Source organism: Neofelis nebulosa, chromosome 15 (genome assembly GCF_028018385.1).
Source record: "Neofelis nebulosa isolate mNeoNeb1 chromosome 15, mNeoNeb1.pri, whole genome shotgun sequence".
NCBI lineage: Eukaryota > Metazoa > Chordata > Mammalia > Carnivora > Felidae > Neofelis > Neofelis nebulosa.
This window is the reverse complement of record NC_080796.1, coordinates 34,155,379-34,169,877: the sequence shown is the minus strand read 5'-3', so window position 1 is coordinate 34,169,877 and position 14,499 is coordinate 34,155,379. Positions and strand designations below refer to the sequence as shown.

At 38.4% G+C, this 14,499-nt stretch overlaps 1 protein-coding gene across 8 annotated transcripts in view; it reads right to left on the bottom strand.

The window, feature by feature from the left end:
• The window catches only part of ACBD6 (acyl-CoA binding domain containing 6), a 218,921-nt gene that overhangs the window by 47,383 nt on the left and 157,039 nt on the right, over positions 1 to 14,499 (bottom strand). Inside the window, exon 7 of one of the 8 annotated variants that reach the window (XR_009254352.1) lies at positions 3,105 to 3,183. The exons of the other annotated variants lie outside the window; for them this stretch is intronic. The gene's annotated coding sequence lies outside the window, so the exon portion shown is untranslated. The remainder of the gene's footprint in view (positions 1 to 3,104; positions 3,184 to 14,499) is intronic. 8 annotated transcript variants of the gene reach the window in all.

Here is a 14,499-nt window from a genome sequence, read left to right as displayed (position 1 = left end):
AAAACACTGAGAAGAGTGACATTATTTTACATTTTTGCAAATGTCTTTAATGCCTAAGTAGAAAATAACTGGATATTCATATCCTATTCAGCATTCAGTCTGTTGTATACCATGTCATGTGGCCTCTGGAAAATGCCACTGCTTGCTCCTGAGTGAACGAGTGCAAAAAAGGGCAAACAGTGTCTTAATGTTGTTAGGAAAATAGTGCTGACTTTATGGACCCCTTGAAAAGACCAGAAGGACTTCCAGGGGTTCCCATTCCATACTTTGAGAACCACTGGACCTAGGAAACCTGCCTAACTTTCTAATCTGATCTCCTAAAATGCTATTCTTTCTGCTCTCCACATAGCTGGATCCTTCCTCATCCTTCAAGTCCCAGCCTCTCTCTCATCCATGTAGAGAAAGTCCTCCCTCACTGCTTGCCTCAGAGAGGTCACCTCCTGTTGCTTTTCTTCAGTTCAATCCCCTGGTTGTTTCTTTCATAACACTTTCTACAATTTATAGTTTAAAAATGTATTTCTCTGTCATCTTCATTTGATTATGAGCTCCATAAGGGTAGGTCCCTTGTCTTTTTTTTTTTTTTAACGTTTATTTATTTTTGAGACAGAGAGAGAGCATGAACGGGGGAGGGTCAGAGAGAGAGGGAGACACAGAATCTGAAACAGAATCCAGGCTCTGAGCTGTCAGCACAGAGCCTGATGCGGGGCTCGAACTCACGGACCATGAGATCATGACCTGAGCAGAAGTCAGACACTCAACCGACTGAGCCACCCAGGCGCCCCCTTGTCTGACTTTTTGACTGTTACACACCTAGTACCTAGCACAGTATCCGGCACACAGTAAACACTCAAACATTTCACTGAGTGAAAGAAAAAATGAATCATGGATTTGTATGATTCATATAAACCACCTAAACAAAAATGCCAAGGATGCTAATGCTTACATTAATTCATTAACAGATATTTTCTGAGCACTTACTATGTGCCAGGCACTGTTCTCAGTGCAGTAAATAAAAACAGACAAAAATCTCCATCCTAGATTTGGAGGAGAGGAACACAGAAAATAAATGAAGGAAGTAAAATACACAATATGTTAGATGATAATACATGATGTAGAGAAAAATAAAGCAGGAAGGGACAGGGAACACTGGAGGCAGGTACAATGGGTTTCAGCTTAAAATAACATAGTCAACACACGCCTTACTAAAAAAATTACTGGGGGTGAAAAACTTGAAAATGATGAGGGAACAAGCTCTGTGACTCTTGGCATTGGTGGGGGGGAAGCAATAGAGGGAGTAAGATGAGCAAGGCTCTGAAATGGTCATGTGCTGGCATGTTTCAGGAACTAAAAAGGGGCCAGTGTGTGACAGCAGCAGAGTGAGCAAGTTAGAGCAGTAATAGGAAATGAGGTGTGAGAGGTAACAGAGGGCCACATGGCATAGGGCCTTGTAGGCTTTTATTCTGAATTTAGTAAGAGATCACTGGAGGGTTTTAAGCAGGAGTAACTTGACTTCATTTATGGGTTAAGAGGATCACCCTGACCACTAGGCTGAGAAGAGACTGAAGGGAAAGTGGAAAACCACCCAGGGAGCTTATTTTAACCATCTGTGTAAGAAATGAGAAGACTTGGGCCAAAGGGTTAGCAGAAGGCGAGGTGAGAAGTGATCAGATTCTGTTCATATTATGAAGGTAGAAGGGATAGGATTTGCTGATAGATTGGTTAATAGTGTAAGAAAAGAAAGAAGTTAAGGATTCCACCAAGAATTTGGCCTGAGAAGCAAGGATATAATTGCCATTAACTAAGATGAGAAGGACTGGAGCCAAGGAGGTTTCGGGAGTCTGGTTTTGGACAGGTTAAGTATGGGATGTCTATCAGACATCCAAGGAGAAATGTCAAGTTGGCAGTTAGAATATGGGTCTGAAGTTCAGGAGAGAGGTACAGAATAGAAATATAAATTTGAGATTTGTGAGCATATATTTAAAGCCCAGAGAATGGATGAGATCACCAAAGAACTGCGCAAAGAGAAAAGGTTGAGCTCTCAGGCATCCCAAGACAAGAGGATAGCAAAAGAGGCAACCAAAGGAACTGAGAAGGGACTACTGAAGAGGAAAGAACCCACGGAACTGAGAAAGCCAATAAGGTAGTAAGAAAACCAGAGGAGTGTAATGTTCTGAAACATAAGAGAATAAAGTATTTCGAGAAGGAGTAATTATGCCAAATGCGGCTAAATAGTTCAGGTAAGGTAACAACTGAAAAGTGATCCCTAGAGTTGGCAAAGTGGAAGTTAGTGGTTTTCCTGATAAGAACTGGAAGAATAGTGGAAATGGACACCTCATTCAAGTGGGTCCAAGAACTAAATGGGAAAGGAGGGATGAGAACACAAACAACTCTTCCAACGGAATTTTGCCATAAAGAGGAGGAGTGAAATGGGGCAGTAGCTGGGACAGTTAAATGGGGCAGAGATAGCACCAATTCTTATAAAGAAGAGAAGGAAAACTGACCATGCATAAAAGGATATGTGGACTAAGATCCCTGAGTAGGATGGAATGATATATAAGCAGAGGGGCTGGCTTTTGGAGCACAGGTAGTTCATACACACTCATAGGAGGGAAGGGGGTCTATAAGCACAGATGCAGGGAGGTGGGTAGATGTGACGGTAAGAACTTGTGGCAGTTTTTTTAAAAATGACTCTTGCTTCCTCAGTTAAGTGGGAAGAAAAGTCATTAGCAGAGAATGAAGCTGAAGAAGGAGGTGTCTGGATTTTGAGGAGAGAAGAGGAAGTATGAAAGCGTTATCTCACAGGGCAGGAGACTTCATGAAGTAAGGAAAGGTAGTGTAAGTGCTGGGCAGCACTAAGGGCTGGCACTCAAATGGGCGGCACTTGAGATTAATGGTCACAACTCTGAAGTGAGCACAGTTGTGTAAACACATGGCATGTTTAGCTGCGTAGGTGCAGACAAGGAAGGGTAGGAGAATTAAGCACCTATTTTCTGAAAGCCTATATATGAGGGCCACAATGATAAATAAACCGGCTGTGTCTTTGTGCTCATGGAGCTTATAATCTAGCTAACATACTGCAAAAGAGAACAACACAAGCATCTCACCAGTGGCATGGCTATAGTAGGATACACCTGTGTGACAGAATACCAGGCAGCCATCAGAAAATTATGTTAAATTACGTATCTATGGAAAAGAGAAGATATATGTGATAAATAAATAAAATAGGTTATGAAACTATGTACACGATGATCCCCCCCCCCCTTTTTTTAAATCTTTTAAAAGTTTATTTATATGTGAGAGACAGATTGGGAGCAGGGGAGGGGAAGAGAGAGACACACACACAGAATCCAAAGCATGCTCTAGGCTCTCTCTGAGCTGTCAGCACAGATCCCGATGCGGGGCTCGAACTCATGAGATGTGAGATCATGACTGGAGCCGAAGTCAGGCCCTTAACCGACTAAGCCACCCAGGTACCCCCATTTTTTGTTTTTAAAATGTGTTACCTACCTACAGAAAAAAGATAAGGAAAACATCAAATGTGATAAGGGGTTACCTCAAGGCTGAGATTAAAGATGACTAAAATCGGGGCGCCTGGGTGGCGCAGTCGGTTAAGCGTCCGACTTCAGCCAGGTCACGATCTCGCGGTCCGTGAGTTCGAGCCCCACGTCAGGCTCTGGGCTGATGGCTTGGAGCCTGGAGCCTGTTTCCGATTCTGTGTCTCCCTCTCTCTCTGCCCCTCCCCCGTTCATGCTCTGTCTCTGTCCCAAAAAAAAAAAAAAAAAAAAAAAAAAAAAACGTTGAAAAAAAAAAAAGATGACTAAAATCTTTTTCTTTACATCTATTATTTGTACTTTTACAAAATGTCTTAATATTATTGTTAGTAATTTTTTAACAAGAAAAAGTTACTATTCCTTTGTATTTTCTCTGAATCTGAATACTATGTATATATTTACATTTATTTTTCAGTGATTCTAATTATTACTTAGGTCTTCCCAATAAAAACTGATCAAACCAATTAGAATCACAACTACTTGTAAATGGCTCTTCACAATTACAAGCATGATAGGGTTACCTCCCACACATTTCTCGTTTGCTATGTTCCTCAGATCACCATGTCTAATTTGGGGCTTTTGAGTTCACATGCTACGGGCTGAAGTGTTCTACTGTTTAATGTAAAATGTTGAGAGTTTTGATCTTTCGACTTAGAGCATGTCCACCCAGAAATCAATTAGAGCAGGGACATGAACGTAAGAACCATGACTCTAATCACAGAACTGACTGGCAAGTTGGGAATAGAAAGATGGGAGGACAATCAGCTTGTCTTCTAATTCTATTACGTTTCCTGTCTTCCAAGAGTACTAGAGAAAGGAATAGGCTTTAAAAAGACATTAAGAATTTTCCTCAATTCTGAGTTGTTTGTATGTCTAAGTGCCTTGATATGTCTAAAGAATAGGTTTTTGGGTGAAACAAAGAAAGACGATTATTTTACATTACTCACTAATCATATTGCAGTCTTTAGGGACTCAAATGCAAATTCTTCTTTTATTCATCTTTTGTATGCCTGCACATAATAAGCACTTAAGAAATGTTCAATCAATGAACTCAATGGTAATGACTCATTAATATAAAGCTTGTTCAGTTTTTAATCATAGTTAATAATTATTTTAAATCAACTATTATATTATAATACTCTTACTATTATGATTATGATACTTTATATAAAACACATTATCTTGTATTTGCAAAATCTTAACCTCTGCTATTCCACTTTGTGTATTAAAGTGGAATTTGTATTAAAGCAAGAATATGACTCTAGACATTTTCTCTTGGTAACTTCAAAACAGGATATAGGAAACCAAGCCTTAGTCTTTATAAACATTCTGTTTTAAAATATATTACAAAGAATAAATGGAATTGAATGTCAAGAATGAGTAAGTGAAAGCTTTTACTCATCTGGTTTACAACTTATATCAGCTAATTTTTTAAAATTTAAGTTGATTAAATTTTTTAGTTGTTTCATTTCAAATGACCACACCAGAAAAGGGTTGTTTGTCATGATTATTTATGCCTTCCCTTTCTGTTTTAGCTTAAAACAAATGTTCCAGGTTAATAAATACGGAGTTGTTATAAACAGCAAAAACAATTCCAATAAATTAACATTGGTTATACATTTAAAATCTTTGTAAGGAATTATACCTTAGGGTAAAATAAAAATACTCAGTTGAATTAAAATAAACAAAATCACATAATAAAGTTAGAGTGTATAAAAATTCGGCCATGCTTAAAATTCAGACTACAAAAGTATAGAAATGTGCAACCCTCCACTATACCTCCACGTCCTGTTTCCAAATCAATAATAAAAATTCATAAGGAATATAAAGGAATGACAAAATAATACATGAAATTTAAATAAGAAAAAGAAGAAAAGGAAAAATGTGCCCACAATCCCATTAAGTGATTCTCTACCATTACCTTTGAAATGGAAAAGAATCATGAAAGCTTCCCTCCATCTAGCCTGTTTCTCTGTTCTGACTCTTGAAGGGACTCAAAGCTATCACCCACCACTCTGAGACTGGACTCAAAGGCAGCCAGCCACTCTGCTTTAGAACTTCCACTAGAACCTTGAGTCTTCCCAATTCTTAACTAAAACTTTGTCTCTCTCATCCCCTCTTTAGCTTGTATTATTTGTGAATACGTGTCCTCCTGCTCTTTTGAAAGGACTATGGACTATGGCATAATTTAACCTATGACACCCCAATTACTGTCATCCCTTGTAACTAGCACAAAGCTCTGCATAAAATTAAAGTTAAATAAGACTAAAGAAAAATAAATGACTTGTAAGAAAACCAGATCTACTTATACCTCACTAATCCAAGGACTTGTTTAGCGTTCTCAAGTATCTGGAATAGGGCCCACAGTATGGAGGAAAAGTGCCGATAAGGACCACATTAAACATGCTGTGGCCAGCTGGCTCACTGTATAGAAGGATCCTTCTACCTGGTTTGAGAAAGCAATGAAGGTCCAATTTGCCTATGAACTATGAGATGCAACGGAAGAAACCTGGAGAGAAAGAAGGAGAAGAGAAATGGTAAGAGGACTAGCAGAGACTAACGGTAATGAGGAGGAAGAATGAGGGCAGCAACAGCAGCAGCCGGCAGAAATGAGCAGCTGTGACAGAGGTGGCAAGTTGCAGGCATTGTAGACCACAGAGAATAGCTAGCCATACAGTGGGCTGGGCTGTGCACCAACCAGTCGATTTTAGCAATCGCAAGAGAGAAAGAGAAGCTTTTTGGCCCTATGCTTCACACTCTCTATAAATACCCATGGTATAGTAACAACAATTTAAGAAGGAGGCAGTGAAGTATAGAATATATGTTAGAAAAAAATGTTTATAGAAGATCAGCTAAAAAATGAAAAGCAGAATTTAACTGTACTTCAGTTATTTGAAACCCATACTAATCTAAAATGTTTAACTTTCCAACAGGTGCTAGATAGTTACAAGTTTCTTAGACTAAGGGAAGAAAAGGTACAAACACTGGCTGAATACCTATCGTATGCTGAAAGTTTTATAAACATTTCTTTTGATCCCTCACAACAACCCTATTACATAAGCATTCTTATTCCCATTTCCAGTAAAATAAGGCTCAGAGAGATTATATATAACTTGCCCAAGGTCTCAGACTCTTCTGACATCAAAATCCATTTTTTTTTTCAAATATACCATGCTACTGAAAAGGAGAAAGGGGAAATCAACAAAAATAAATACAAGTAAGGAAAAGAGTGGTTAAATTTTTTTACTTTCGCAAGTTAAAGACACCAGGTAACTGAAGTTATAGTCTCACATACAGCATACCTTCATCACATTCAGTGGTAAATAATCTCACTCCTCAGGATTATACACTCATCTTTACTTCCCCTCAGTTGATTGCTGTACTTTTTCAGGTATGCATATTTTGAGAAGCTGTTGGTTTATTTTAAAAGATTAACCTTCTAAGCTAGTCTAGCATACGTAAGGTATGTAAGATATCAGAGCCAAGCTGCTTCTCTTCTGAAGGGAGTTCTGCTTACAGCATTACTGTTTCCATAATATTGTACAGTTAAAACTCAATATACCTCAATCTGCTCTATTCTAAACCCCCTGTATGGTAAATAATCACACACAGAGCAAAGAAACCCAAGAAATGATTATTTCTGATCATACTACTCATTCTTTACTTTCACAATGAAAATTTTCAGTCTGTTAGGTAAAACAAAACAGTTCCCCATCCACAGAGGGTGCTAGGAAACAGGCACTTTCATTTGTTGTTGCAAAGAGCATAAGCATAACACTCAGTAAATGTTCACTGCCTCTGGTTTAGCATCTCTAGAATCTATCTTAAAAAAACACTTCAAATATTTTAAAAGCTTTGGGGAAAAAAAGAGCTCATTCTAGTATTATGTAGAATAGCAAGAAACTGGGAACAATTTAATGCCCAACAGTATAGGACAAGTTAATAATACATTTGTTGAGTGGATTATTATATAGCAATTTTAAATGATGGACATAAGGTATTTATAACCTAGAAAATCATCACAATATTATTAAGTGTAAAATGGAAGAATCAAAAGTATTTTTACAGTGGGGCTCCTTGGTGGCTCAGTCGGTTAAGCATCTGACCCTTGACCTGGGCTCAGATCATGATCTCACGGTTTTTGGGTTCGAGCCCCGCATCAGGTTCTGTGCTGACAGTGCAAAGCCTGCTTGGGATTCTGTCTCTTCCTTTCTCTGACTCTCATGTGCTCTCTTGTTCTCTCTCTCTCTCACAAAATAAATAAATAAAGTTAAAAAAAAAGTTTTTACAGTAAGACCTCAACTCTGTAAAACAAGCAAAGAAACAAGAAAATATGGCATATTGAAAACTTATTTTTAAAAATCTACATTGTAAATAGATATACATCTATGCAGTTTTTTCCTTTGTTTTATTTTTCTATATATTCTATGAGCAGGTACTACCATTATGATGGAAAATTAAAACACCTTGAATTTTTCATAGTTACGTTATTTTACAATATAGAAAGTCTGGCCTATAGCAGCTCCCTGAAAACTAATAGTATTTGTTGGAAATTTAGAATTCTGATAGGAAGTTTTGGAAATCCATCCAAAGTTAAGATATGGTAGGTATACTGGGTGAGAGAAACAGGTTTCAAATGTTGACAGGCTGGATCAGTTGAATCTAACAGGATAGAATTTAACAGATAAATGTAAGATTCTGTACAAAGGACCAAATAGTCATGAACTACAGTGTGGAGGAAATAGAGAAGCATAAATTGAAGACATGGGTCTTTAGCAGGAATAAGTTCACTCAGTTTGATGCAGCTACTCGAAAAACAAATTATACTTTAGGAATGTATTAAGAGTTGGGATAATGTTAACATGAGGATAGTGATAGTCCCTGTGACAGGCAGAATTTTAGGATGATCTCTGATGATCCACGCCCTTGTATGCAAGCCCTTCCCCTTGAGCATCACTAGGACCTGTGAATATAAAGGAATACTACTTCCATAATGGAGGGAAGAGATGGCATGGAAAGAGCTGTCCTTTACAGCCATGTTGGCCAGGTTGTAAACTGCCTATGGAGAGGGATGGCCTCCAGCTGAGGGAGGGCCTCAGTCCTACAACCACAAGTAACTAAATTCTGCAAATTATCTGAATTAGTCTGGAAGACAATACAAGTTCCAGATGAAAACACAGCATGGCTGTTACTCTGAATGCAGCCTTGAGAGACCCTGAGAAGATCCAAATAAGCCATACCCCAACTCCTGAACTATAGAGCCCATGGGATAATAAACATGTATTGATTTAAGCTGCTGAATGTGTGGTAATAGGCTATGCAGCAATTAAAAAAAAATACGGTGCTATTCTCTGGGTTAGATGACTCCTACAGTGTTAGTAGTATTGAATCTGGGTGAAAAATGTTGTGAAAGGCATATACAAAGAGCTTGAAAAAGGTTTTAATTGGATGGTACAGTAATTTTGAATTATGTCATGTTAGACATGAAAGAGAAAATATCTGAAAACAGAGGGACTGAGTTTGCTTCTACATGGCTACACATTGTAGAACTTGGAAGAATGTGAGAACATTTCAGGGAGTCAGATACTTAATTTTCTAATAGAAAGATGTTTCCAAACATAAAACAGCTACTTTAATAGTCCTTGAATTCCTTACCGCTAGAAGTCTCAAGCTTAGAAAGATGACTGATTAGTAGGCTTAGTATAGAGAGACCCTAAGCATTTCTTGATGGTATGATTAGTAATCTTTAAAGACTCTTTCTTAAACATTTGCATCTTTAAATACTGTATGTGAATAAAGAAGTACTTTTATTTTTTTAATTTATTTATTTTGAGAGAGAGAGAGAGAGAGAGCGCGCGAGCTGGGGAGAGGCAGAGAGCAGGAGAGAGAGAATCCCAAGAGGCTCTGACCTGTCAGTACAGAGCCCGACTCAGGGCTCAGTTCCATGAACCATGAGATCATGACCTGAGCCAGGATCAAGAGTTGCACACTCAACTGACTGAGCCACCCAGGTGCCTCAAGAGGTACTTTCTATTAGAGCATGAAAATTTGCTGCCTGGTATGCAATAAGCAGCCAGTACACATTTGTTGAATGAATAAATGCACAAATGAAAAACTAACGAAGGAAAGGGATGGAAACAGTAACATGGTAAGACTTACTTACCTTTCAATTTTGGTGTGTGGGGGGGGGAGATAAATTAAAAACAAAACCTTGATGATAAGGAGCAGCTGTCTCTGGGAGAAAGAATGGTGTCTTTCTCTAGCAAATACAACCACACAGGGAAACTGAAGGAGCTCCAACTGTGGGCTAAAGATCAGGTTTCAGTCTTGGTACCACACTACGACCCTCTTGGTCCCTAAGATGAACTGAAAAGACTACTGCAGGGCTCCAGGTTGAGTTGGGAGGCATGTTAAGGCAGGTAATGAAGGATCAGGATTGGGAAATGGGGGATGTAAGAATGAATAATCTAGAGGGGTGCCTGAATGCCTCAGTTGGTTAAGTGTCTGACTCTTGATTTCAGCTCAGGTCATGATCGCACCGTTTATGAGATTGAGCCCCACGTCAAGCTGTGCACTGACAGCACAGAGCCTGCTTGTGATTCTCTCTCTCCTTCTCTCTCTGCCCTTAACTCACTCATGCCTGCTCATTCTCTGTAAGTAAATAAACTTAAAAAAAAAAAAAAGAATGATTTAGAGAAATATCAGAATTTGAAATCTTAAAGGAAGCATGATCCGAGATGTTTGTGTACAAGTAAGTTAACACAGAGCACAAACGAATGTGTCTGGGGTTGCGAGGTTTCACAAAGTGAGACCAAGACTGGCAGGTTTCAAAGTGAACACTGAAGTGCCTGAATAAAAACCACATGGGATAGAATCAAGACAGAAATTGTGACATATTTTTACCTCTTCCATTAATTAAAACCTTCAGTCCAAAAGCTATTAATTTCTAAACAATATATATTTATGGATATACAAATGTTGCTTATTTTTTGTCAGCTGTATAGTCCATAGGCTTCTAAACATTTAGTTTCTACATTGATTGCACTGCTTTTACTAAATGACAGACTTATTGAACAATGTATCAACAAATAAAATCCAAATAAGCTTTCTTTTTGCTCTTATACTTTTTCTTTTCCCTTTTTTAGTTCTCAAGTTAACAGAACAAAATATATTAGGGATCAAGAATATACCTGAAAATCACCTTTATTCACTAAGAAAGCTGTTTTTTTTAAAATATCATTTGTAGGTGAAGAGGCAAAATATTTCCAGAGATTTTTATTTGCTTTAGGACATTGCAAGAGCAAAGTCACTTCCACTTAACAAAATATTTTATACTTTTTTTTTTAAATTTTTTTTTCAACGTTTTTTATTTATTTTTGGGACAGAGAGAGACAGAGCATGAACAGGGGAGGGGCAGAGAGAGAGGGAGACACAGAATCGGAAACAGGCTCCAGGCTCCAAGCCATCAGCCCAGAGCCTGATGCGGGGCTCGAACTCACGGACCGCGAGATCGTGACCTGGCTGAAGTCGGATGCTTAACCGACTACGCCACCCAGGCGCCCCAAATATTTTATACTTTTTATCTAATTTTAGTTAATTCACTTCTTATGTGAAGTCGGCTTTTAAAAATGGGTTTCATTCTTTAGTTAATGATGAGGCTTTTTTGGGTTCATACCCTCTCATTTATTAGCGGGCCTCTCTTTCATCTCATTTTCCCCTGAAATAAAACCACTTCCTATTCTTTTTAGCTCCTCTTTTCATCTCTCACAAAGTTTTATTAATACTTCAGATTCTCTTCAGCTTTTCCTCTGAATGTCACTGTAAAACTGATTTTTTTTGAAGTCAAGTCTTTAAGCTGTCGTAAAAATCGTATCAAATATTTCTCTACTTGCATTCTCCTCACTCCCCATTCCTTTCCCCAGCAAGTGAACAATTTTGGTATGACCCACCAGGCTATATGACAGTACCAGTGCAACTAAAGATGTTTCAACCCTCTCCAGTGGTGCCTCATTTCAATGTTTCCTTCCAGCACTCCTTAACCCAACCTGTTAAGGGACCCTAGTTCAAATTTTCCTTTTGGTATCTGGGAAATTTATTCATATCTTCTGTTGTTACTCAAATACAAATTCTTTATCAATTCATATCTGAATTAACACAATGGCATCTTCATGGTGGTCCTCCCTATTATCTTTCTCCCTAATAACAGTACACTGTCACTAGATTAATCATTCTAAGAAAATCTGTGGCTCTTTTTTAAAACACACACACACACACACACGCACACACACTCTCTCTCTCTCTCTCTCTGTCTGTCTCTCTCTCTCTCTCCCCACCCCCCAATCTCCCTACTTTATCCAATTATTCTTCATTACAAACACCTACCTAGATTAAGCTGTTTGTGCTATCTATCTCTGTCCCCATCTCCATCGCCATCAAATATCACCTGGCGTTTACAGTTCTTGACAGGCCACAATTCCCTCTTGAAGAAGTCTCTGTCTACTGTGGCTCTTACCAATCTCTTCTACTTTCTCCCCCATTACCTCTCTCTAAAGTACTTTCAGAGTGTCTCTCATTACTGCACTTGATTTCAATCTGGCTTGTAACTGTTCTTGTTATTTAATGAGTTTTTTACTGGCTCAACAGTAAGCAGCCTGAGGGCTGGGACCATGGTAGATACTTCTTTTGTGTCTTGTAGCATCTAGGCTATGGAGTAAGTATTTAACAAAAGTATCTGAGTTAGACTTAATAATCTCAATGAAATGAACCACTACAGAAGAACAAATATGGAAAACAGTTCCATTTACATGAGGTATTTATAGCAGTCAAATTCCTATGAGACAGAGAGTAGAATGGTGGTTTGCTGGGGCTGGGAGGAAGACAGTATGGAGAGTTAATGTCTGATGGGTACAGAATTTCAGCCAGGGAAGACGATAAAGTTCTGAAGACGGATGGTGGTGACAAAAGCACAACAATGTGAATATAGTTAATGCTACTCAACTGTTTACTTAAAAATGGCTTAAAATGGTTAATTTTGTGTTACGGGGATTTAAATAATCTTTTTTTCTGGTAATATTTAACCCACAAAGCCCAAAAAATCCGATGATGTGTTTTTATTCCTTCCCCTCTGTTTATTTTTTACTTTTTATTTTGAAGAGCCATTTTTATGAATTTAAACTTTCTCTCAAATTTGACTTAGTTCTGAAATGTCTAGACTAATACAAACGGAATGAAACTCTAGTGGCCTTGTTGTCTTTTGCTACGCAGGGAAATACTTCAAGATGCTTGACAGTAAGCTGTGCTCTTAACTTTTAGTAACTGACTTTAGGTTTGTTTTATGCAACTACAGGCATACCTTGGAGACATTAAGGGTTCAGTTTCAGCCCACCGCAATAAAGCAAATATTGCAATAAAGCGAGTCAAATGAATTTTTAGTTTCCCAGTGCACATAAAAGTTATGCTTATACTGTAGTGTATTAAGTTGTGCAATTGCATGATATCTACAAAAGAATGTAAATACTTTAATTTAAAATCACTTGATTGCTAAAAAATGTTAACCATCAGCTGAGCTTTTAGTGAGCTGTAATCTTTGTGCTGGTGGAGGGTCTTAACTTGACGCTGATGGCTGCTGACTGATCAAGGTGGTGGTTGCTGAAGGCTGGGATGCCTGAGGCAATTTCTTAAAATAAGACAACGGTGAAGTTTGCCACACTGACTGACTCTTCCTTTCATGAGTGATTTCTCTGTAGCATGCAATGCTGTTTGATAGCATTTTACCCACAGAATTTCTTCCAAAACTGAAGTCAATCTTCTCCGACCCTGCCGTTGCTTTATCAACTAAGTTCATGTAATATTGTAAATATTTGGTTGTCATTTCAACAGCCTTCACGATATCTTCATCAGAAGTAGATTCCATCTCAAGAAACCATGCTCTTTGCCCATTGATAAGAAGTAGCTTCTCATCCATGTAAGTTTTATCATGAGATTTGCAGCAATTCAGTCCCATCTTCAGGCTCCGCTTCTAATTCTAGTTCTCTTCCTGTTTCCACCACATCTACAGTAACTTCCTCCACTGAACTCTTGAATCCCTCAAAGTCATCTATAAGGGTTGGAATCACTTCTTCCAAACTCCAGTTAATATTGATATTTGGACCTCTTCCCATGAATTATGAATTTTCTCAATGGCATCTAGAATGAGGAATCTTTTCCAGAAGGTTTTCAACTTACTCTGTCCAGATCCATCAGAGGAATCACTATCTATGGCAGCTACAGCCTTATGAAACATATTTCTTAAATAACAAGACTTGAAAGTTGAAATTACTCCTTGATTCATGGGCTGCAGAATGGATGTTGTGTTATCAGGCATGACAACAACATTAATCTTGTTTGTCTCCATCAAGAGCTCTTGAGTGACCAGGTGCATTGTCAATGAGCAGTAATATTTTGAAAGGAATCTTTTTCTGAGCAGTAGGTCTCAACAGTGGGCTTAAAATATTCAGTAAACCATGTTGTAAATAGATGTGCTGTCATCCAGGCTTTGTTGTTCCATTTAGAGCATAGGCACAGATTTAGCATAATTCTTAAGGGCCTTAGGATGTTTGGAATGGTAAATGAGCACTGGCTTCACTATAAAGCCACGAGCTGCATTAGATCCTAACAAGAGAGTCAGCCTACACTTTGAAGCTTTGAAGCCAGGCATTGTCTTCTTGTCTCTAATTCTGAAAGTCCTAGATGGCATCTTCTTCAACTACAAAGCTATTTTGTCTACTCTGAAAATCTGATTAGTGTAGCTACATTCATTCTCTTTGCTGGATCTTCGGGATCACTTGCCGCAGCTTCTATACTGGCACCTGCTGCTCCACGTTGCACTTACATGTTATGGAGGCTTCTTTCCTTAAACCTCATTGAACCAACCTCTGCTAGCTTCAGACTTTACTTCTGCAGCTTCCTC